Raw genomic sequence first — 24,199 nt, forward strand, 5'->3', positions numbered from 1 at the left:
AAAATTTCCTATTCTTTGCGTTTCTTGGACTCCGACTTGTCTTTTTGGGTTTCTTTGAGTGTTAATGCTCTTGTTTTAAGTTGAAATTAGGGTATAACCCCCCTTTTGAACACTTTGGTAAAGTCAAAATTTCTGTTTTGGTCTCTGTTTGGTCATTTAGACATCATACGCGTATGATGTCTAAAGTTGCAGATTTCCAGTTTTTTGGCACAGAATCCTTCCTAAAGCTTTCTCAAGTGCTCAGCAGCTCCCAGATACACAGAAAATTTCTCTGACTTTTGTTTATTTCAAGTTTCACTACTAACTCGACGGTTTAGTGATCTAACATGCAATCAACCATATCAAGCAAATACTCCAATGATTACTAGCTCCAGATCAGGATCAAATGAAGTCCTACCTAAGCTATTCCTAATCATAAAATCGGTTTGGTAATTGTGATTTTAAAGAGATCCACTGCCACTCACGGACTAGCAAATTCTTCTTCTATCAACAACTACTCAACACCAACAAAACAACAAACAAATCTAAGCTAAACTAAAAATACTGTCAACACGGAAGACCCAGGAATACCCCACTTCCTAGTATCTCTCGAGATCTTCGGAGTTCACCACTCCTAGATATTTTCTAACTAAAGTATACAAAGTAGTTTATACGACTCACCTCGTAGGATTAGTCTAAGGTCACCTACTTAGGGCTCTCGTCCCCGGCAGCGGCGCCAAATGTTAAGGCGGTTACGCCGCTAGCGGAAGCTAAATAGCGAGAACTCAACCAACAACAGAGTTTGTCAGACGAGGACGGATCTTGACCTGCAGGCGCATGGAAACAACTAGGTGGGTGTCAAATCACCTACTCGACCTTCTAATGACAATCACTACTAAGGAAATCAAATCTAAGTTCTAAAATACGCAAGTGACTGAAATCCGTACTACGAACGAATGCTATACGAAACAGAATCTAGAATCGTTGAATCGATTTCAAACTCAAGGGGAAGTCTATACACTAGGTAAGAACAACACCCTAAAGACTTGAACTGCAAAATCAACCTATAACCACTCCGTGCGGTAAACGCGTATGAAGACAGGCCAAAAAATACAGGTGATCGAAACTTGACCCCGATGGTACCAATGTGTAGCTCTACTCGTTGTGGTTCTATAGATATGCTGCATGCTCCATTCCGACACACGAGTTGGAAGAAAACTCACACCGAAGCTCGTAGGAACTTACCACACATAGAAGCCGATAGCGCGCACTCTTAGTGTCTGTGCGTAGCTCTCGCCGTTGCTAACACAATGGCGGTGTCGCTTCTCCAATGGTGGCTCCGTAGCTCGCGTAGCAAGTAGATAAGACTCTCTCTCTCTCTCTCTCTCTCTCTCTCTCTCTCTCTCAGACACAGTCACGGCGCTCCAAAAACTCACTTTGATTAATAATCTCCTCCTTAGGTTACAAAAACTTTGGCTTATATACCTCATAAGGCTTTGGAGGTGAGAACATCTCTAACTAATTACATCAGCAAGTGAAATCACTTCGGGATTACAAGCTGGAAACTCAATTGAGTCCCGTTACTTAATGAATGGCTCAAATCAAAATTAATGTCGGAAAGACATTTATTACAATCAATGGTTACAAAATGATGAGTGTGAGCAAAAATGTGGGTGTGATCCTCTGCTGGCTCAACAATGCTATTTAGAATAATTGGGTATGCTAAGTAGCATACATAGTACCATGTATGCTTAGTATCAAAATTGAGTATGCTAACTAGCATACACATTAGCATGTATGTTTACTAGCATGTAACTAGAATACATACTATGCTAGCTAGCATATAGACTTTGTTAAGTAGCATACATAGAAAAATTAGTATGTATACTAGCCACCATAACCCTATGCTGAATAGCATACAGACCGTGCTAGCTAGCATATATAGACTTTGTTAACTAGCATACATAGCATAACTAGCGTAGGAAGTACCATTCATGCTGGTTATAACTATCTATACTATCAATAAATTGGGTAAGTCAACTAGCATACATAGCATAATTAGTATGTATGCATACAAACTTTGTTAACTAGCATACATAGCATAACTAGCATAGGAAGTACCATTCATGCTAGTTACAACTATCTATACCATCAATAAATTGGGTAAGTCAACTAGCTTGTTGCTAAGGATTACTAGCTTACTGAGTGTGCAGAAGAAACCCTCAATATGCTACCATTGCATTCATATAATGTTAACAAGACCAAAAGTATTCCAATGTAGCATAAGGTATGGCCACAAAAAATACAATGGTACAGAATTTGTGAACATTACTATCTGGAATGAAAGTGAACTTGAAAAGGCAAACTCATCACAATATTACAACTTTTCATCATAGTACATAATTTTACAAGTATGCACAGAGTCTAGACTACTCTTCAAAACACTTGTGCATCTTAGGGTGCTTGTAATTGAAGTACCCACTAGTGTGCTTGTGCTCTTGAATTTGTTGAGCCTTTGTTTCTTGCATCGGCCTTTCTACTTCAAATTGTTGCTGCTTCTCTAATCTTTTTGTTAGCAACAAGCTAGCTCAAGTACCATTTTTTGGAGCTCTTATTGCAAAAACGTTTATTATTCTGATGAATCTGGAATATTGTAACTCCTAGTTTCTAGATACACTTTGTAACTGATGAGCCGGGGCTACAAGCTTCTAGATTGTATCAACCTTTCTTTAGTTAGAGCTCCCAAATTATTAGTTTTGACCACCAAAAACCTTGGCTAAGATATAAAAGCCAATTTTTGTAAGTTTTTTGGAAGTTTTTGGATAATCGAAACACAGTGTGAGCTAACAGCGCTCACTTATCTCCTTCTCGCGCTTCCTACTCCCTCCCTGGTTGTCACATTACAGTCATGTCTGTTGCATTGCAACCACAGGTAAGAGCTCTACGCATTGGCATAAGCATTTCACGATATTTTGTAGATTTTGGCGTCGTCGCCCCGTGGCCTAATTTCATCATAAGTAGGAATTTAAGCTTCAAAATAAAAAACGAAGTATAGGCGGGATATTGGGGCATCATTGCTAAGCATGTAGATGCATTCTGGGTCGAAAGCAACTAGGTCAAAAACTCACTACTGTTAATAATCGCGATTTTTGCACTTGACCTAAAGTGAGATTTGAGACCATAAGCATGTGTGCTTAGGTCCTATAAAACATGTCCTCATTACGTTTGGATATCGTTTGAAGCTGTAACGAATGTGATTTGTTTGTTGATAAGTGATTAGCTTTTGGTAATTTCAGTCATTTGAGTGTAGCTTGAGTTAGATGCGAGTTGTCTGTTGTTTTCCAAGAGATTGACAACCTCTTGTAGCCTCTATGCACTAGTCAAGTCAGCTTCGTCCCATGGATTGATAATTTTATTCGTGGTTCTCGCTATGTCTGCAATAAGATAGGAGTGAGGTTAGATACCCGCACCACATTTGGCACCGTTGCCGGGGATTGAAGACCTAAACTAGGGAAAAACACAGGCGTCTTGTGATGTTATCCTTTAACTTCCTCTAGGATCGCCTAGAGTAAAGACTTTCTTTTTAAAACCGCATAGCTTACGATGGTCATCTTTTGCTGTGTAGAGGTAGCTTGGAAGTAAGTCGTACTTGCTAAGTATCTTTAGGATTGTAGGATTGTAGAATTAGATTAGAATTTTGAGAATGATTGATGGACGAGACAAGTCTTAAGATCAAGGCTCAAAAAACCATAAAAACCAAGAAAACGAGTCTTTGTGAACACTTTCTACAACCCCATTGCAGTAGAACCTAGGAGTAGGGTTAGTGGAATCCGAGGTGGATTTCAGAACATTGCTCTTCCAAAAGAATCAATTGTGAGTTGTTATGTGAAGTTGCAGAATTTCAGGTTTATGGCTAGAAATAGCACCAAAAGATTGCCAACCACTCAATCCAACTGGAGAGTATGCTTAAAAGTTGTATGAACTTGACAATCTTTACCTCCGGTAAGCTCAAGGACACATGGGGGTAAAAATTTCAAGAGTTTGCAAAAACTCAGATTATTTACTTTTTCTTGATATTTTAGGCAAAATTAAGTTTTGACTTGACTCAGAGGCTTAAAAGAGCTCATGAAAAGACTGTCCAAGGAAAAAGTCGAAAAGAGTGTACATTTTAAGCTTAAAAAAAATAATCACGATTATTTACTTTCTGCTCAAAACTGACGAAGGTTGATACCAGAGACTCTATGCATGTGTACAAAAAACGTAGAATTTGGATCACCAAATTCACCAAAAACTGGGAAAAAACTAAATTCTATATTGACTTTCGAGAACTTGAGTGAAAATTAGGAAATTTTTGTTCAAACCAAGTGAAACTTGACTTATAGGCTTATATTGATGTGATAGACAAGTTACATGCTCAGTTGACCAAAAAGATGCAAAAATTTATCAGAAGTAAATAATCGTGATTATTTCCTACTGTCTTATTTTTCAACTTTTTTGACCAAGTCTGCATACCACTAGCTTTAGCATGTTGTATTAAGCCCACAAATCAAATTTGGTAAGATTTGGATCATTAAATTGAAAATTGTGGCCAAAATTGCAAAGTCAGTCTGTAAATACAAAACTGATTTGACTATTTGAATAAAAATTGACTAAACTTGATGAAACTTGGCTAGGGAGCTTAACTTAAGTTGCTTAACAGAGCTGTGTCAAAATTGTTGCAAAAACTTGCAAAAAATAACTGGAGTCAATAATCGCGATTATTTACATCTGTTGCAAAATTTGATATTCTTGTACATTTGAGTATCCCACAAGGTCAAGCATATCAAGTAGACCACACAAATCAATTTTGGTAAAATTTGGATCACAAAAGTGAGACTTAAGCCAGCTTCTTGAAAACTGAGTTTGCGGCAGTTGATAACTTGAACAAATTTTGTTCAAACTTAGTGAAACTTGTCTAGAGAGCTTAACAAGTTGCACACTTGGCAAATCAAGCAAGAAAGTGCAAAAATTGAGAAAAGTGAGTAATCGTGATTATTTACTACTGCTACACAGAGACACCATTTTTTACTTTTGAACTTGTACATTGTTAGACCAACATAATACAAGGCCACTGGGCAATTTTGGGTTCAATCGGATCCAAATTAGTACATGTTCACTCAGTTTCCATGTTGCAGATTAGTCCTTTGGCTTTTTGCAAAAGTGGAATCTAGAAGTCTCAACTGCCGACTCACTTAACTCGATTTGAAGTGATACACATACACACTCACAATAGTTAGCAAGAATTGTACAATCTTTGTGAAAGAATAGCTAGCTTGATTAAAACTGATACAAGAATGAGGTTGCCGACAAGGAATTGAAAGCTTGACAAAAATTGACAACAAGTTCGTCCGACGGTAAGTACTCTATCAAGGGCTTCACAAGTCTATATAAACCTTAGATCTGGTCGTATACTAGCAAATCCAGGCATATTTAAAGAGATCGTTGGTAGAGTGTCCACCATAGAAAGTTTTAATCAAGGGAATCCCTTGCACACTATCCTTGAAGAAGTCTCAGGCACATTTTCAGAATCAACATCTGAAATGTCTTCCTATTCGACTCATTCAGAAATCGGAACGACATTGCGATATAAGCATATACTCTCTTTTTATAAGACTAATTGCCATGGAGCTCAAGGTTAGCTGGATACTAATAAATAGTATGCCATTTGCATTGATGACCATGTCACAAAGTTTGAAGAGAAAATCAGGGCAAAAAAATAAGAAAAAATGTACATGGATACAAACGGAACTCAGTATTTACAAGTTAAAAACCCTGACGTTGGTACGGCCAAAGTGTGTCAACCATAGAAGATGGCATGGGAAAATATGTGTGGGCTAGCAACAGCTTGGCAAAAGGTTGGAGCAGCTAGGAAGATCATGGACTGAGAGGTATCAACGGAAATGTATGCTTGATGCGGCTTATAGGCCAGGAAGGGCTCGATAAGGGGCTAATTTGAGTAGCAGGTGAAGAAGATGCGAGATGAAATCTTTGGGTCCAGGAATGAAGACCTTGAAGTGCTGAAGGAGCAGGTCCAAACGGCTCATCAAACCGAGCTACGGAGCCCAAGGTATTGAACGTTGAAGGTTCAAGGTGTTGCAGATTCTTGCAGGACAAGGAAGCTAGGGACATGTGGTCCAAGTGAAAGTCAGGGTACATGTGTGTAGTGATTGAATTATGGAGCCTACTTGTCTTTTCAGATTGCAGATAGGAGCCACAGATTGCAAGTTATGGCCTGTTGAAATGTTACCAGGGGCTAGGTTGGTGCCCACCTGACCACATGGGGAGGTGTGCTATCTGGCGTCTTCTGAGCCTCGACAAAGTTCTAGAGCCCGATATGCATCTACGGAGCTAGAAAGAATTGATTGCACGTCAAACAGAGCTCGGAGCAGAAAAATAATGAAGCCGGAAGATTGGGTGCACTTTTTCGGGATTGGTTACAGATGCTTTGCTCGGTTTTTGCGGCCTCGGTTTGAGGGCTTGGAGAACTGTGAAATACGATGAGTTTGGATGGGTTTGAAGTCAATAGCAAGAAGTTACGACTGGGCTTTACGGTCTGGCAACCCGACACGGGAGCCACAAATGGCCAAGCTCTGGAATTCGAGGTCATCTAGTTTTTTCCCCTCATCAAACGGGTTTTTTTTTAAGGCTTTGGGGGCCTTGGACCTCGGGATGCCACATGGCAAGCAAAGTAAACCCACATGCATGTTCGAGTGTGGGATTGGGGGATATATCACCTGCGGTGGAGCGCCCTCTTCAGGTATGAGAAACGAAGTATGAGCTTGAGAGCTCCCTGCCTATGGCACGGCGGCACTAGGCGTTGTTTTGGGCCCGGCGGCGCAGAGATGGTGGTGCCCGGTGGTGCACTGGCATTGGCCGGCGGTGGCATTGGCTTGGTTGGTATGATGAGGTGGCGGAACTTAAGGGCTTGTTCTCGCGCACCATGACGCCAAATTTTGGGAGAGGCCCCCCCCCAATAGCGATGTCGCTATTGCCTGCCTAGGGGAGGGGTCCCGAGGTGAAGACAGTGAGAGAGGAAATTCCAAGAGGGGCATTCCTACGGTGAATGGAAAAGAGGGAGAGTTTGAGGGCTTCAAGAGGCAAACTAAATGGGGGGTCTCACGGGCAATGGACAGCAAACAAAGGAGGTAGACGTTCAAGGAGGGATGCAAGGGGCTTAGCCCGCCACAAAAGTCAGAGGAGCCATGGTCAAGCAACGGAAGAGAGAGAGAGGCTATCCGAAAGTGAAAATGCAAGGTTGGCCAAATTGAGCGGACAAAGCATAGAGACACCATATCAAAATACCAAGTGTGCCAAGTGGTGGCAATGCAAAACAGATTCTAAAAGAAGCTTTAGTTGGGTGTACGATCTAGATAGCTCTTTGTTTTTTCTTTTTTAGCCTTATCCAATAATTATAAAAGGAGGTAGACGTTCATTTTTTGGGGTCTTTTGACCAAGAGGCTTTTTTGCCAGAGAGAGATTTTTGGAAGCTTTCAAAACTGTGTATTGCAAGCCTGCCATTGGAGCTGCATACTTGACTGTACTATCTCCCTATGCAATAATACCAAACATTTGCCCCTATTTCTTATATTGCTTCTCCCCATCCCCCTCTTTTTCTCTCGCTCTTTGTGTACTTGCTAGTGCTTGCAGAGGGTTTTCCTGCAGCTTGAAGGGTGTTACCAAGAGGGCAGAATTGGGGTGTGTTGTGAGTTGGAACGGGTCAGTTGAGCAGTGTGGGTGCATTGATGCTATAAGGTGTTTTTTGCAAGGTGTGAGACAACTGTTCTGTATGCCAAAGTGGAGTTGTTAGTGCAAATTAGCCAATTTGAAGGTGTTGTTAGAGAGGTTAGGGGTGCTGTGGAATCCCTGGGCTATAGAGAGGCAAACATTTTGTGAGTTGGAAAGGGTGAGTTGAGCAGTGTGGGTGCTTTGATGCTATAAGGTGTTTTTTGCAAGGTGTGAGACAACTATTCTGTATGCCAAAGTGGAGTTGTTAGTGCAAATTAGCCAATTTGAAGGTGTTGTTAGAGAGGTTAGGGGTGTTGTGGAATCCCTGGGCTATAGAGAGGCAAACATTTTGTGTGTTGGTTGTGTTCCATATTCCCCCTCTCCATCTTCTGGTGCCCCCATTGAGGAGTTGTCTGATGCTCCAGTTTGATGTTCGAAGCGGTGCTTTTTAGCTGACAAAGGGGTTGGATGATGGTCAAGATTGTTGATGTTTGAGTTTGAAGCTGACAGAGATGGTGGAGCCAGGTTTTGGCCCCATATTTACTAGTATTGAAGATCTCGAGGATTGGTTAGCAGATTTTGAGTTATGGCTATTGTCGATGCGTATATCAACGGATGCAAAAAGGTTGGAGACAGTGCCATTGTTGATGCGAGGACGAGCCAAGGTGTGGTTTGATGGTTTACAAAGCAGTGATCGAGGATGTTGGAAAAGATTGCAAAGTCAAATTTTGGAGCGGTTTCGAGAGGTGATTATGCCGGAAGAAGCTGGTGCAAGGCTGAAGGCGGTACGCCAGGATGTAAGTAAAGATTTCTCTATTTTCACTGAGCAGTTTGAAGCTTGTTGGAAGCACTTAGAGGTTGCTACTGGGGTCAAAAGCAACCACCATTTGAAGCTGTCAAAGCTGTTGGAATGCTTGCATCCAAGGATTAGAGAAAAGGTGGAAGACGATGCAGATACATACGAAGACATGGTCTATCTGGAAAAGATAAAGAGCAGAAAGATAAAGCCAATAGATTATATGCCTGTTGCGGAGATAGAAAAGTGCTCTTTGGTCCAGCCAAAGGTGATTCCAATTGTTCAAAGTGCAGAGCCTGTTGAGGTAAGGCCTACTGTTGGTTATGTTCCTTGGAGATTTCCAGTATGTGAAGGGCATGTGCCGAGGGTGGACGAGTTTATCAACGAGGAGAAGCTCCATGTTGAGGTGAACAAAGAAGCGAAAATGGTAGCGGATGTGGAGGTTCCGGTGCGGGTTGAAGAGGTAAAGCCTGTTCTTGTGGAAAGTTTTCATGAAAGGATAGTAGAATGCGATGGGGTTGCAAATACCGAGGGTTCAGGAGCTGATGAAGAAAGTGAGCAAAGTCAGGATGAGGGTCAAGCTTTTGTGGAGCAGTAAGAAGATGCAGATGCAAATAAAGAATCGGTTTATGATGCAGTTGATGATAAGATACAACATGGTGGTCTAGGTGCTGCGGTACGGTACTATGGTGAGCAATTATAGATAGGTGGAGGATATTCAAGGCAGGTGTTTGATCCAGGTGGAGGCCATGTGATGCAGGGGGTGGGGCAACCCATTTGAAGGTTTGACAGTAGGCAGAAATAAACTGTGTACATATGGTTTTGGTTTTCTCATAGTGTGTGTCAGGTTTTGCAGTTAAAAGTGGAATAAATCTCTCATGTGGTTGTGTTAGGAAATAAGAGGTAGCTAAATAGATATTTGAGTAGATTACTTAATGGAGAGATATAGATTTCACACACAAGAGATTATAGAGTAGAGAGAGAGAGAGAGAGAGAGAGAGAGAGAGAGAGAGAGAGAGAGAGTACACACGATATACGTGGTTCACCCAATGTGGGCTACGTCCATGGGAAAGCAGCCACTCAATGGCTTTAGTACTTCAAAACAAGAAGTAGTTTACAAAGGGCTCCCGCCTTGCTTCACTCTCACCACCTCACACTCACCTTGTTGCATAAACTTCACACTATGAATGTGTGTAGAAATGCCCTCCTTTTATAGGCCAAAAGTGCTGCCCTCTCTCATGAGAGGCAGCCATGTGTAGCCGCCCTTGTGTAGATAAGTCCAAATCGGACCCTCCAATCCGCCCATGTGTGGCCACCCTTGAGAAGACAAGCCCGCTTTTGAATTCGGCCACCGGCCATTGACTACCGAAAACAGGCCAACCGGTCAACCGACCGATCGTTTTCCGACCACTTTCCGGTCGCTGTCCGACCATAATATTCCGGCGAAAAGGAATTTTCTCGAGATTGGTCATGAAAATTTTGGTTTCCGGTGAGTGATTTTCCTTCACGCATGATGGCTGCTCCTCATAATGGGGGCCTTACAAATGTGTGTTTTTACCACAAAAAATTACAAGGGGTAAATCAGGCTCCATACTTAACAATCTCCCACTTGGAGACTGATCTCCAAACCAAACCTGTGACTGCTTTCTATCCTAGCTTCTTATCCTTGAATGCCGATTGAAAATGAGCAAAAGCTCAACTTCTCCTTGTTGATCACCTTTGTAAACATGTCTGCAGGATTTTCACTTGTATGCACCTTTCCTAGCTTTAGCTGTCCCTCTTCCAAAAGAGTGCGTATGAAGTGATATCTCACCTCAATGTGCTTTGTCCTTGAATGAAAGGCTGAGTTCTTTGCAAGATGGATAGTGCTTTGGCTATCACTGTACAAGACACATTTGTCTTGTTTGAATCCAAGCTCTTCTAAGAATCTGTGAAGCCACATAATTTCTTTGCTTGTCTCTCTCATTGCTACATATTCTGCTTCCGTGGTAGAAAGTGAGACTACTTTCTATAGCTTTGAAGCCCAGCTTACTGCTGTGCCTTCAACCCTAAAGACATAGCCAGTAGTGCTCCTTCGAGTATCTTTGTCACCTGCCATATCTGCATCAGCATACCCTTCTAGAAAAATATCAGTTCCTCCAAAATACAAAGCATTTGTTGTTGTCCCTTTTAGATACCTAAGTATCCACTTCACAGCTTGCCAGTGTTCTTTACCTAGGTTGTCAATGAATCTACTCACAACTCCCACTGCATGTGAAATATCTGGCCTTGTACGGACCATAACATACATTAGAGAACCTACCGCTACAACATATGGAACTTTAGACATAACAAGCAACATTTCGAAGATTACACCAAAGGTAATTTTGGGTATGTATACTTGGGAGATGATGAATCTTGTGAGATTGTCGGAAAAGGTACAGTTCCTGTCAAAACTGCTACGGAAATGAATGGAAGCTTGAAGATGTTAGGCATGTTTCTTTTTTTGGAAAAATTTGATCTCTACAGGACAATTGGACGATGAAGGTCACAACATTGCATTCGGAAACAAACGGTGGAAGATCTCAAAGGGATCTTTGGTGGTTGCCAAGGGAGAAAAGGTCGGTACACTTTACTTGTGTACTATCAGCACACAACCTTTAGCTTATGCAGCAACTACAGAAGTTGACAGTGCGGTGTGGCACTACCGGCTTGGGCATATGAGTGCCAAAGGAATGCAAATCCTTCAAACAAAGAAGCTTCTACCAGGTTTGAAAGAAGTGGACTTAGAGTTCTGTGAAGATTGTGTTTATGGTAAACAAAAGAGGGTAAAATTTCAAAAATCAAGAAATGAAAGAAAAAATAAAAAAACTTGAGTTGGTTCATTCTGATGTTTGGGGTCCTGCAAGTATACCATCACTTGGTGGCTCATTGTACTATGTAACATTCATAGACGATGCGACTAGAAAAACATGGGTTTATGTCATGAAGAATAAGTCTGATTTATATTTTTCATATTTCAAAGGTGGAAAGCCTTTGTGGAGAATGAAACAGGTACCAAGGTTAAATGCCTTAGATCTAACAATGGAAGCGAATATTGCAGCCAAGCTTTTGAAATCTTTTGTGCTAGCAATGGCATTCGGAGGCAAAGGACAACCCCAAGGACACCTCAACAAAATGGGATTTTGGAAAGGATGAACAGGACAATCATGGAGCTAGCACGAAGCATGCGGCTACATGCAGGCCTACCGCTTGAGATCTGGGCGGAAGCTGTAAGTACGTATGTGTACTTAATCAACCGGTCACCCTCAACGGCATTGGATGGGGGAATTCCAGAAGAGGTATGGACAGGTAAACCAGTGAATTATGCATTTCTCAATGTGTTTGGGTGTGAGGCTTTCATGCACATAGATAGAAGCCCAAGATCAAAGCTAGATGTAAGGTCCAAAAAGTGTTTCTTCATTGGCTATGAAGAAGGTGAATTTGGGTATCACCTATGGAATCCTGAAGATGGTAAATAAGGAGTAGGGATGTCATTTTTAACGAACAAAATATGTACAAAGATTACTTGGAAAGAAAACAAACAAAAGAAACAGGTGATGGATGAGTACATGGAGCTTGAGGACGGTGAAGACTCAAGGACTGCAAACGGTGACAATGTGCAACAACGTCAACCAAATGAGGAGCCTCAACATATTCCCCAAAGATCTACAAGAGCAAGTAGACCTCCAGAAAGGTTTGTTCCTTCCTTCAACCACTCTTGATCTCAGATTCTGGAGAACCGGAATCATACGAAGAAGCTATGCAATACGAATCCAAAGAAGAATGGATGAAGAGCATGCAAGTGGAGATGGACTCACTACATCGCAACCAAATATGGGGGTTGGTTGAGTTGCCTAAAGGTAAGCGGGCACTTCAAAAAAAATGGGTGTAAAAGCTGAAGGAAGAAGAAGGTGAGAAGAAAAGGTACAAGTGTAGGCTTGTGGTAAAAAGAAAGCCATTGAGTTCAATGAAATATTTTCTCCTGTTGTAAAAATGAACTCAATTAGGCTTGTCTTAAGCCTTGTGGCTGCTCATGATCTAAATCTCGAGCAACTGGATGTAAATACGGAATTCCCTCACGGTGACTTAGAGGAGGAAATTTACATGCTTGAACCAAAGGGGTATGAAGTAAAAGGTAAGGAGAAAATGGTTTGCAGATTAAAGAAGAGCTTGTATGGTTTAAAGAAAGCATCAAGATAATGGTACTTAAAGTTCGATCGATGGATGCTGGATCATGGATTCAGAAGATGTAACTCAGGTCATTGCATCTACACGAAGAATTTGGGAGATGGGAAGTTCATCATCCTAATGTTGTATGTTGATGACATGCTGATTGCAAGTGCTAACATGCAGGACATCAAAGACCTAAAAGAGGAGCTGTCTAAATCTTTTTCAATGAAATTTTAGGTGCTGGAAAGAGGATACTTGGTATGAAAATATCAAGGGACAGGACGAAGAAGACAATAAAGCTATCTCAAGAGGATTACATCAAGAAGGTACTAGAAAGTTTTGCAATGCAAAATGCAAAACCAGTTTCTACACCTTTGGCTGGTCACTTTAAACTAACGAAGGATATGTGTCCAAAGACACAAGAGGAGATAGCCCAGTGGTGTTGCATGGAATGAAGCCCTGGAATCTACTATCCAGGAATGAGACACATTGTCTAATGAGAGAATTAGAGCATCTTGCTCTACTTTACCTGCCACATTGGCCTCCGATGTTGGCTTGTTGTCTTGAGACCCAATCTTCTTCTTCTTCTTGGACCAACAATCCTTCTTGATGTGGCCCTTCTTGCCGCAGTTCCAACATTCAAGAACTGACTTTGTGTGTGACTTGCTCCATCTTGAGCGATCACGACCCTTTTGGTTTTTGAACCTCTCCTTAGGCCTTCCTCTTGTTTCCACTGACAGTGCAACACTTGATGATTCTCCTGTGCTTCTCCTTCGTATTTTCTCTCTTAGGAGAACACCCATAATATCATCAAACTTAAGAGTATTTGTGCCAGAAATAGAATTACTTACAGCTATCACAAGGTTGTCCCAGCTATCCGGTAGAGATGATAGTATAAGGAGAGCTCGCACTTCGTCATCGAAATTGATTTTCACCGATTGAAGCTGAATTATATTTGTGTTAAAATCATTTAGGTGTTCTGCAACTGAACCATTCTCTGCCATCTTTAAATTGAACCAGCGCTTCATAAGAAATACCTTATTGGATGCCGATGGTTTCTCGTAGAAGTTGTCAAGTGAGTTCATCAAGTCCCTTCATCTCCGAAACATTGAAGGCCACCATTGACGCCAAGCTTAACCGAATTGTTCCCAGTGCCTTTCGATCAAGGACAATCCCCATGCTTCATCTGCCATTGTTGCGGCTTCTTCACAAGACCGCCTAGTGGCAAATAGAGGTCCTTCTGGTAGAGATAGTCTTCAATCTGCATCTTCCAATGTTGGTAGTTTTTGCTGTTGAACTTCTCAATCTTGAGCTTCCCTTCCTCCGCCATAACTCCCACTCAATTCAAGGAATCCTTTCCTTGAGATAATTTAGCTACGAGCAAACCTTGCTCTGATACCAGTTGTTAGGAAATAAGACGTAACTAAATAGATATTTGAGTAAATTACTTAATGGAGAGAGATAGATTTCACATACAAGAGATTATAGAGTAGAGAGAGAGAGAGTACACACGATATACATGGTTCACCCAATGTGGGCTACGTCCACGGGAAAGCAGCCACTCAATGGCTTCGCAACAAGAAGTAGTTTACAAAGGGATTATACCCTTAATAGAGCTCCTGCCTTGCTTCACTCTCACCACATCACACTCACCTTGTCGCATCAACTTCACACTATGAATGTGTGTAGAAATGCCCTCCTTTTATAGGTCAAAAGGGCTGCCCTCTCTCGTGAGAGACAGCCATGTGTAGCCACCCTTGTGTAGATAAGTCCAAATCGGACCCTCCAATCTGCCCATGTGTGGCTGCCCTTGAGAAGATAAGTCCGCTTTTGAATTCGTCCATGGGCCACCGGCCATTGACTTTCGACCATGGGCCACCGCCCGTTGACTACCGGCCATCGGCCAACCGGCCAACTGACCGGTCATTTTTCGACCACTTTCCAACCGTCGTCTGGCCATAATATTCCGGCGAAAAGGAATTTGCTCGAGATTGGCCGTGGAAATTTTGGTTTCCGGCGAGTGATTTTTATTTTCGGCGAGTGATTTTCCTTCACGCATGATGGCTTCTCCTCATAATGGGGCCCTTACAAATGTGTGTTTTTACCACAAAAAATTACAAGGGGTAAATCAGGATCCATACTTAACAGGTTGAGCATAAATGTTCAATCAGGACTCATGAAGATCATTATATCTTCAAAAATCAAATATCAAGGGTACTCCATAAGGGATTGGATATTGGGCCAAGGACCAAAAACAATTCCAAGAGAAGAACTCCGCGAGAGATCTTTTGAGAGTAATGTTAAAAAACCACAAACCACCTCATACGAAGAAAACCGGGTGACACTAAATCCAGCAGTCCAGGGCTACATGAGTCACTATTTCCAACAGACTGGTTTGAAGGACTCGGAACAAGACTAACTGCAAGGAGACCGGGAGTTGAATCAAATAGATGTGTCAGACCAGCTGATTTTCCAAAATGGGTCAGAAAATACAGTGGATCTGGGGATCCATATGACCACTTATCAAGTTATAAGCAAGTGCAAAGAGAAGAACGCATATTTGATTTCCATACTCAATTCGAGGGATTTGGATTGACATTAATCTCAAGAAAGTGAATGCAGCTATCATTGTAGAGAACTTTCCTCTTCCAACCACTGAGCATGTTTTAGAACGAGTTGCAGAAAAAGAAGCTTACAACTTTTTAGATGGATTTTCAGGATACCAATCAACTTTTGGTTGATCCCAAAGATTAGCATAAAACTGCGTTTGCAACTGAATGGGGTATTTTTGCCTATCGGGTTATGCCTTTTGGGTTAACTAATGCTCTTGCCACCTTTCAAATATTAATGAGCCATGCTTTTAAATAATATCTTCGGAATTTCTTGGAAGTATATATGGATGATCTATGTGTACATTCATCAATCCGGACTGATCATTTTGAACACCTCAAAAAGGTATTCGAAAAATGTAGACTTTATAGAATTTACTTAAATCCTGAAAATTGCACATTTATGGGTAGACAAGGAAAAATTCTTGGACATATAGTGTCTAAAAATGGCATAGCTACTGATATGAATAAAATTCATGTTATTGCCGATTTTCCTAGACTTACAACAGTCAAATGGGTTCAAGCCTTTATGGGACATTGTGGGCATAGCTACTGATATGGATAAAATTCATGTTATTGCCAATTTTCCTAGATCGACAATAGTCAAAGGGGTTCAAGCCTTCATGGGACATTGTGGATATTATAGACGATCCATTTACATGTACGCTATAATTACAAAACCCATGTACAACTTGATTATACACTTTGAATAGACTGATGAGTGTGAAGAATCCTTCATGAAGCTTAAGAAAACTCTCACTTCAGCTCCAATATTGAAAGCACCAAATTGGAATAAGATATTTCACATACATATAGATGCTTCCAATTTTTCCATGTATACTAGCTCAGCTAGGAGACGAGAAAATTGTTTTTTCTATTTCTTATGCTAGCCGACAGTTGAATATGGTAAAGAAAAACTATACAACCACCAAAAGGGAAGGATTCGGAATGATCTATGCCATAAAAAAGTATAGACATTACCTATTAGCTAACAAATTTGTATTCTTTGTGGACCACCAAGTCTTATTGTACTTGGTCAACAAGCCGTGCAACACAAGAAGAATAGTGAGATGTTCATCATTCTTCTGGGACTTGATTTCACAGTACTTGTACAAAAGGGCACCACTCATCAAAGAGAAGATCATTTTTCAATGATTGTTTAGGAGAACCACCTAAGGGATTAGACGATGATCTACCAGATGCATATCTGTTCTCCGTGGAAATGATACCTTGATGGTAGAAAAACATGGTATCATTGATGACCATAGCTCAAGTGGATTCACAAATACCACTTCCTATTACAATTGGATTAATTGAGCAATCGGCTATGTATCAATTACTAGCTGTAAGGTTGCATTAATCCAGAAAAGAAAACCCAATACCTAAGTCAAGCACATATTACCATAGTAGGACCTCACTTTGCGGAAGACCAAACTATGCGAGATGAATCTTGAGACTTGGAGTATTTTGGCCAACTATGAGGAGTGATGTTCATTATTTTGTGAAAAATTGTCCTCAATGTCAAAAAAAAGCACCCATACCTCATGTGTTATTGTTCCAAATATCACTTCTTCCTAAGTGGAGTAACTATCTAGTTACTTACTTATCAAGCCAAACATTTCCTGAGGATATGAGTAAACATCGTGAAAGAGCAATTGAAACTGAAGCAAGAGACTATGCTCTTATTGGAAACCAACTGTATTGGAGAGGAAAAGATCAACATTTGTGTCTTTGTGCAAATGAAGAAGAATATATTCCCATTATAGAACAAGTACATGAGGGATTAGTTGGAGGTCGCTTCTCTAGTGAGACCACCGCAAGAGCAATCTTAATGGTAGGCATATGATGGCCAACACTTTTTGCAGATGCCAAGGAATATGTTCAAAGGTGTGATGCATGCCAAAGAGTAAAAATGCCAATCCGTGTAGATAGCATGCCCTTACGACCAGTGATGGGGGCTAGAGATTTTGCAAAATGGGGTATAGACTTTGTTGGGCCAGTATAGCTACCTACTTATAGAACCCAAGCTCAATGCATCATTATATCTACGGACTATTTGACCAAGTGGGAAGAGACTAAAGCAACTCAAAAGAATGATGCCATGACCACAACTGCATTCTTATATGAGAATGTGTTCACAAGATATGGACTCCCAATAGAAATTGTCAGTGATAGGGGAACTCATTTCCTCAATGAGGTAATTGAGTATCTGCTTAATGAATTTTATGGTTATCCATAACAAATCGGCTCCCTATCATCCACAAGCAAATGGACAAGCTGAGCATATGAATAAAATTTTTAGGTTGGTATTGACTAAAGTGGTTAGTTCAGGAAGGACAGATTGGGAAATGAATCTCCATGTTGCTCTATGGGCTTATAGAGTTTCATTCAAAACAACTTTAAATGCTACACCCTTCAACCTTGTTTATGGTCTTGATGTCATACTGCCGATAGAAGTTCTATTGTCAATACTAAGGTTAGCTAAGAATCTCGAGTGGACTGGACATGAATCGTCAGAGAGACTTGAAGATTTAGAAAAGCTTGATGAGCAAAGGCTAACTGTTGTAGCTCACATCTATGCACAAACGAAAAAACAAAAACAGTTTTTTGATTCTCATCTAATTACAAAAATCTTCAAAAAAGGGGACTTAGTTTTAGTCTATTCCCTTAAGCAACACATTCCCAAGTTTAAGAAAAAGGGAAACATATCATTTATCATTGAAGATGTATCCCCAAGTGGAGTAGTTAAGTTGTCCACCCTAGATGGTGAACCAATGGCTAATTGGATTAGTGGATGCCATTTAAAGAAGTACAATTTGTCACTAACTAATGAATTGCTAGAAAGAATGCATGCAGCAAAGCAATGAAAGATAAAATGACAGCAAGTAATTGATGAAGCCCAAGAAGAAGCTCGGCTTTCGAGTACTCAAAAGGAAAGCTGCTCTCAAGAATCAACAAATACCTACTCCCATCAACACTCTGAAACTAGATGACCGACAATGGGAATTACAAAAAGTTACAGTATCAACAGATGATGAATGGTTAGAGGGAATGGACCTTCGTATCAAAGTACAACTGAGCAACCATAGCACAAATGCATTGGTCGAGACATGATCTCGAGTAAATGGAGTCAGTTAGCAAAAAATCAGTCTTTGACAACAAGAATAGCGAATATTAAAGGATGCAACAAGAACCCAACACCGACACTAGGAGTAGTAAACTTAAATGTGATAGTACATGGATGTTCATGCCCTCATCAATTTGTATGCTTACCAGATGACCACATGAATGAAACATTGTTAGCAGTGGCTAACACATGCTACACCAATTATGCTCCAAGTTGTGGATGTGCTATAGTGCACAATATTTCATTTTCATTGTACAGGGCCTTGGGCTCATTTGGGAGTTCCCAAGTTGTATAAGTCTAGGCTAAAGAGCTCAACTTTATTCCATAGTTGAAGGGTTTGAGGCCCAAAGCTATAAAAGAGCCCCATGCTTAATGAGAAGTCATTCTTGGGTGAGTTCTTCTCTATGTAGAGTGGATGGTCATGAGGCTCATGGGCTTTCCATGCCCATGTAGCTCTTGATTTCTAATAATCAATTACACTTTCTTTCTTATTAGTCTTCTTTGTTTCATCATGTGGAGTAAGATTGTATTAGTGTGATGGTAGATCTCTAATCCCTTTTTTCGGTTTATCTCTTCTATCCACACCATTGGCCATGGTGTGTGAGGGCTATGCCTTCCTTCTCTTCCTCTCTCTCAATAAGGTGTGCGGTTAGTGTGTGTGCATACGTAGTCGCATTGAGGGGATGTACCGGAATGGACACACTAATGAGGAGTAGGTATGTTAATTACATGCTTGTGTAGTTGTGTGATAAAAAGTTGTGAATAGAGTGATTGATGTCAGAGGTTAATTTCAATCACATGATTGTGTGCAAGTGATTAGTAAGTAGGAATGTGTGGTTGATTAGAGGAAGCCCTCTCCATGGCTTCTCTCTATGATGAGTAGAAAGATCCCTTGAATCCTCTATGTCTATACATCTTAGGCTTGTGCTTCCATGCCCTAGCCGGGTTACTAATCCACGATTTGACAATTTTGTGGGTTGTGATTAGGTCGTGCTACACACATCCCTAGACATGATAGAATTGAATGATTTATTAAGATTGTTCACATAGTTTTTAGGCTCGTAAGTTTATGAACTTGCATTAGCTTAGAGTCATAAATGATTGCTTGTGTTTCATGCATAAAACTGAAATTTCAAGTTGTTTAGTTTTGACTATGATTCACCCATCTTTTAGAAGCAAAAAATTCACTTTTCATGATTGATCATTGTGCTTCATGTTCTATTCATTCTTGGTGGCCGTTGATGCTCATTACTTGTTCTTATGTTTTGCAACTCAACATTTCTTCCATGGATTTGCTTTCTACCATGTCACCATGTCTTGCTTCACCGACACATGAGGACGTGCGCCAAATTAGGAAGGGGGGAATGTTAGGAGCGGCTAACACAGGCTGCACAAATTACACCAAGCTGTGGCTGTGCTATAGTGCACAATATTTTCTTTTCATTGTGTAGGGCCTTGGGCTCATTTACGAGTTCCAAAGTTGTATAAGTTTAGGCTAAAGAGCTCAACTTTATCCCATAGTTGAAGGGTTTGAGGTCCAAATCTATAAAAGAGCCCTATGCTTAATGAGAAGTCATTCTTGGGTGAGTTCTTCTCTTTGTAGAGTGGATGGTCATGAGGCTCATGGGCTTTCCATGCCCATGTAGCTCTTGATTTTTAATAATCAATTACACTTTCTTTCTTATTAGTCTTCTTTGTTTGATTATGTGGAGTGAGATTGTATTAGTGTGATGGTAGATCTCTAATCCCTTTTTTGAGTTAATCTCTTCTATCCATACCATTGGCCATGGTGTGTGAGGGCTATGCCTTCCTTCTCTTCCTCTCTCTCTACAAGGTGTGCGGTTAGTGTGTGTGCATACGTAGTCGCATTGAGGGGATATACCGGAATGGACACACTAATGCAGAGTAGGTATGTTAATTGCATGCTTATGTAGTTGTGTGATTAAGAGTTGTGAATAGAGTGATTGATGTCAGAGATTAATTTCAATCACATGATTGTGTGCAAGTGATTAGTAAGTAGGAATGTGTGGTTGAGTAGAGGAAGCCCTCTCCATGGCTTCTCTTTATGATGAGTAGAAGGATCCCTTGAATCCTCTATGTCTATACATCCTAGGCTCGTGCTTCCATGCCCTAGCCGGGTTACTAATCCACGATTTGACAATTTTGTGGGTTGCGATTAGGTCGTGCTACAACGCATCCCTAGAAACATGATTCTTGGAATCTCATGGATGAGACATACAAGACAATACCGGATTGGGATACCAATCAGCTCAAGATATCACCTAAAGGTGGACAACTCATTGTTCGAATTGCACCAAGCAAGGAGGAATGGAAAGGAGGTTACTAGTAGAGAAAACCATGAATCAATTAATCTTCTCCATCCTATAAACAAGCAAATACTACAAGTAGCATGCAAGGATCAAGCAAATTTGGGTACCAAAAGCACAACTTAAGGACAAGCCGATTCAAATCTAGATGCCCAAAACATCATCTACTGTACCAAAGATGGTTTTAAAGTTCAAAACACAAAAAAGATAATCTTCGAACAGGGAACCTAAAACAAAATGGATCTAGAAGAAAAAAGGAGCACTTATCTTCTCCGCAAACTGTAAAACCGATCAAGCAAAGGAGAGAGTCTCAGAAAACTCAACCACACCATTCTCACTAAGACAAACCAACATACCAATGGCAGTTAAAAGCTCGACAACAATCACTATTGATACTAACATCTTAGGAAATTAGAATACAAAAGCATCCTGACGGTACAATAAAGCAAAGAGCACACAAGCTACAAGAATTGCAAGGCATTCTGATGGTACAATAAAGCAAAGAGCACACAAGCTACAAGAATTGCTCTTTGGAAGATAGTAAAAGAAAACCTCGACATCAGAAACCCTTGAATTAATTACTCAAGACCCAACTCTTGCACAACATAATGGTTTTAACTGCATTGATCTTCAAAGCATGGTAGAGCCAACCAACGCTATGCATAGACATGATTGTTCAACCCATGCATACAGTCGTCCCGGAGTATGCCATCTAGGAGGGGTGGAAGGGAACTAAGTAATTAAGGGCAATGTTTGAAGAGGGAGGAAAAAGTTTGATATTAACGCGTGATTTTTTGAAAACTTACCTAATAATACCCTTACAAATAATCAACAACAGGGAAAATTTAACTGATAACATCTTCCCGATGAGTGTAAATAGTGTATATACTATGAAAAAAATCATCAAAAAATAGTCTTTTTTGGTTATTTTTCATTATTTTTCTTGATATTGGGACTTAAAACTGGAGAAATCTAACAAAAAACAATAAGCTACATTTTTTCATTTTGCTTTTTTAGTACATTTTGTTATTTTCTTTGATTTTTTCAATAAACATGTCAAAAATTAATAATACAATAGCAAATGAGCTCAGATGGAAAAACTAAAGATACGCTGATGATTAGAAGGACAAGGTGACAAGCATAAAAAATTTCAATCAAATCGGCAGATGGAAGTGGGAAGCCTAAATTAGGCGGCCAAAGCCTACTTTTGCAAATTCCTGCAGAATGAGTTACAGGAATCCGATTGAAGAAATTTTTGAGTCTAACGTAGATCTCATGGCATAGTAGGACTAACAAGGGAATTTGGGGAAAAGTGGTTCGGAAAGTCCGAGTATAGATATCCAAGGAAGTCTAAAATCACCTCATGCCACTTGTCTCCCTTGAAGAGAGAGCTTTCGACCTTCTTTGCGCGTGATTTTTGGAGTCCACAATCGCCCGTTTACAACGCCGTCTCACACGAGACATGAGGGGTAAGTTTTGTACTTATCAATGATCCATTCTGTATGGCCGGTGGCTAGTCCAAACCCCACGAAAAAACCCTAGAATCCGAGCAGTGCACGAAGTCCTAAGACCAAAAATTGACCATAGTGGCATGTCAGCTCAACCGAATCGGACGAGACTTGAACTGTAGCATTCCCTTATATAATAGAACACTTCTATATTAATAGTTGACCATTTGGTATGGGTCGAGGGGGTTCCCAAGTAGAAAAGCTAGGTTTTTGGCAGATGCCAGAATTGGATTCTGTCTCCATAGACAGCTTATAGACTGGGTCTATACACAATGTATATGGTTGGTTTTGTAAAAACAATCAAGGCAAGCTCTCAAAAAGCAAAAAATAGCTCGAAAGCTACAAAGCGTCAAATTTGACATACGAAGTCAAACTGACTCCAAATGGGCCAAAATTGTATGAGTTGCTTCAAGACTATGTAGCAGACAAGTCCATAGCCTTACTTGTGACTAACCAACTCCATATGCCATGTAGTCACAAAAATCGGTGATTTCAGAGTCGACAAAGCAAGAAGTGATGCCGACAGGACAAAACTCTACCAAATTCAATTTAGGACTTGTTTTAGGTGTATTGAATATGTTTAGGTCAAAATTTGTCAAGTTTGGCAAAAAACGTTGACTACTGTAAATAATCGCGATTATTTACTTTTTGCAATATTTTGGCTTGAAGCTGGTACCTTCACATCACCTATCAGTTGTACACACCTATTACATGCCACATTTCAAGTATGAGCCAAAATGATCCATGATAATGTGGGAAATTGTCAAAAGACGCGAAGAAGTCCTTCCAATGCAAATTTTGAGTTATCTATCACATTTTTTGATCCAAATCACACCATATCTCATACACAGGGTCTACATCATGCCTAGAACCAAGGTGCACCAAAAAGTGTTCATTTTCATGAACACTTTTTCATGAAAAGTCAATAATCGCGATTATTTACTTTTTTGCCAAGATGGGGGGAAATTGCAACTTTGACTTCATGGGACCAAAGAACATGATGTCCTAAGCCCACTGACCAAGTTTGAACAAATTTGGAGCTCAAAATCTCAAAATCCCTTTATATCTACTGTTTCAGAGATGGAAAGCCTAAATCTGGCACCATTTTCATCGTGTGCACCCAAATAAGCCCACACTTCACTGATAGTATATAAATATTATATATTTCAAGCCTATCATGCCAAAAATGCCAAAAAGTTGGAAAAATTCCTCAGCTATAAATAATGGCGATTATTTACTTTTGTTGCAAATTTTTGTTTGGACTTTATGATTTTGATCTTTACATGTTTTTATGCATCTATGCATGTTCCAAAATTGATTTGAAGCAAATTGGCCTCAACTTGTCATCAATTTAGACTGAAAGGCATTTCACAGCGGAAATTGCAAAAATTTTCTAACTTTGGCATTCTATTCACCTAACAGGAGCAATGCAAGCCGCGGAGAAGGCCAAGAAGAGGGTCTTTAAAAAAGAGAAGCTGCAAGAGCTACCACCATACCAACTGGACCCCAGTTGAGTAGAGACGGCCAAAGCAACATATCTGTCCAGAGAACAACTTGAAGAGAACAACACCACGATTTTCACAGGCAGGTTTAAAAGTGAAGAAGGATATCAAGTAGAGTTGCAAATACTATTGAAAGAAATCTATGATGTGGCGGCAAAGCCCGACACAAAGGAGGCCAATAGAAGGCTCGGCCTCAGAGAATTCTATGACCACGAACCGTGTGGTGTAGACTTCTAGAAATCCTATGAGCTCTTGTCTACAAGTAAGGAAGACGGATCAACCCAAATTACTGACCAACAAGGGCAAAAAGTCAAAGTTATGATCACAAAGGAAATTGTGGCCGAGGCACTGAAGTTGCGGAAAGAAGGGATGACAATGAGGGCCAGTGAGACAGGA

The sequence above is a fragment of the Adiantum capillus-veneris genome, chromosome 22 (genome assembly GCF_014529385.1).
Source record: "Adiantum capillus-veneris isolate H3 chromosome 22, ASM1452938v2, whole genome shotgun sequence".
Lineage (NCBI taxonomy): Eukaryota > Viridiplantae > Streptophyta > Polypodiopsida > Polypodiales > Pteridaceae > Adiantum > Adiantum capillus-veneris.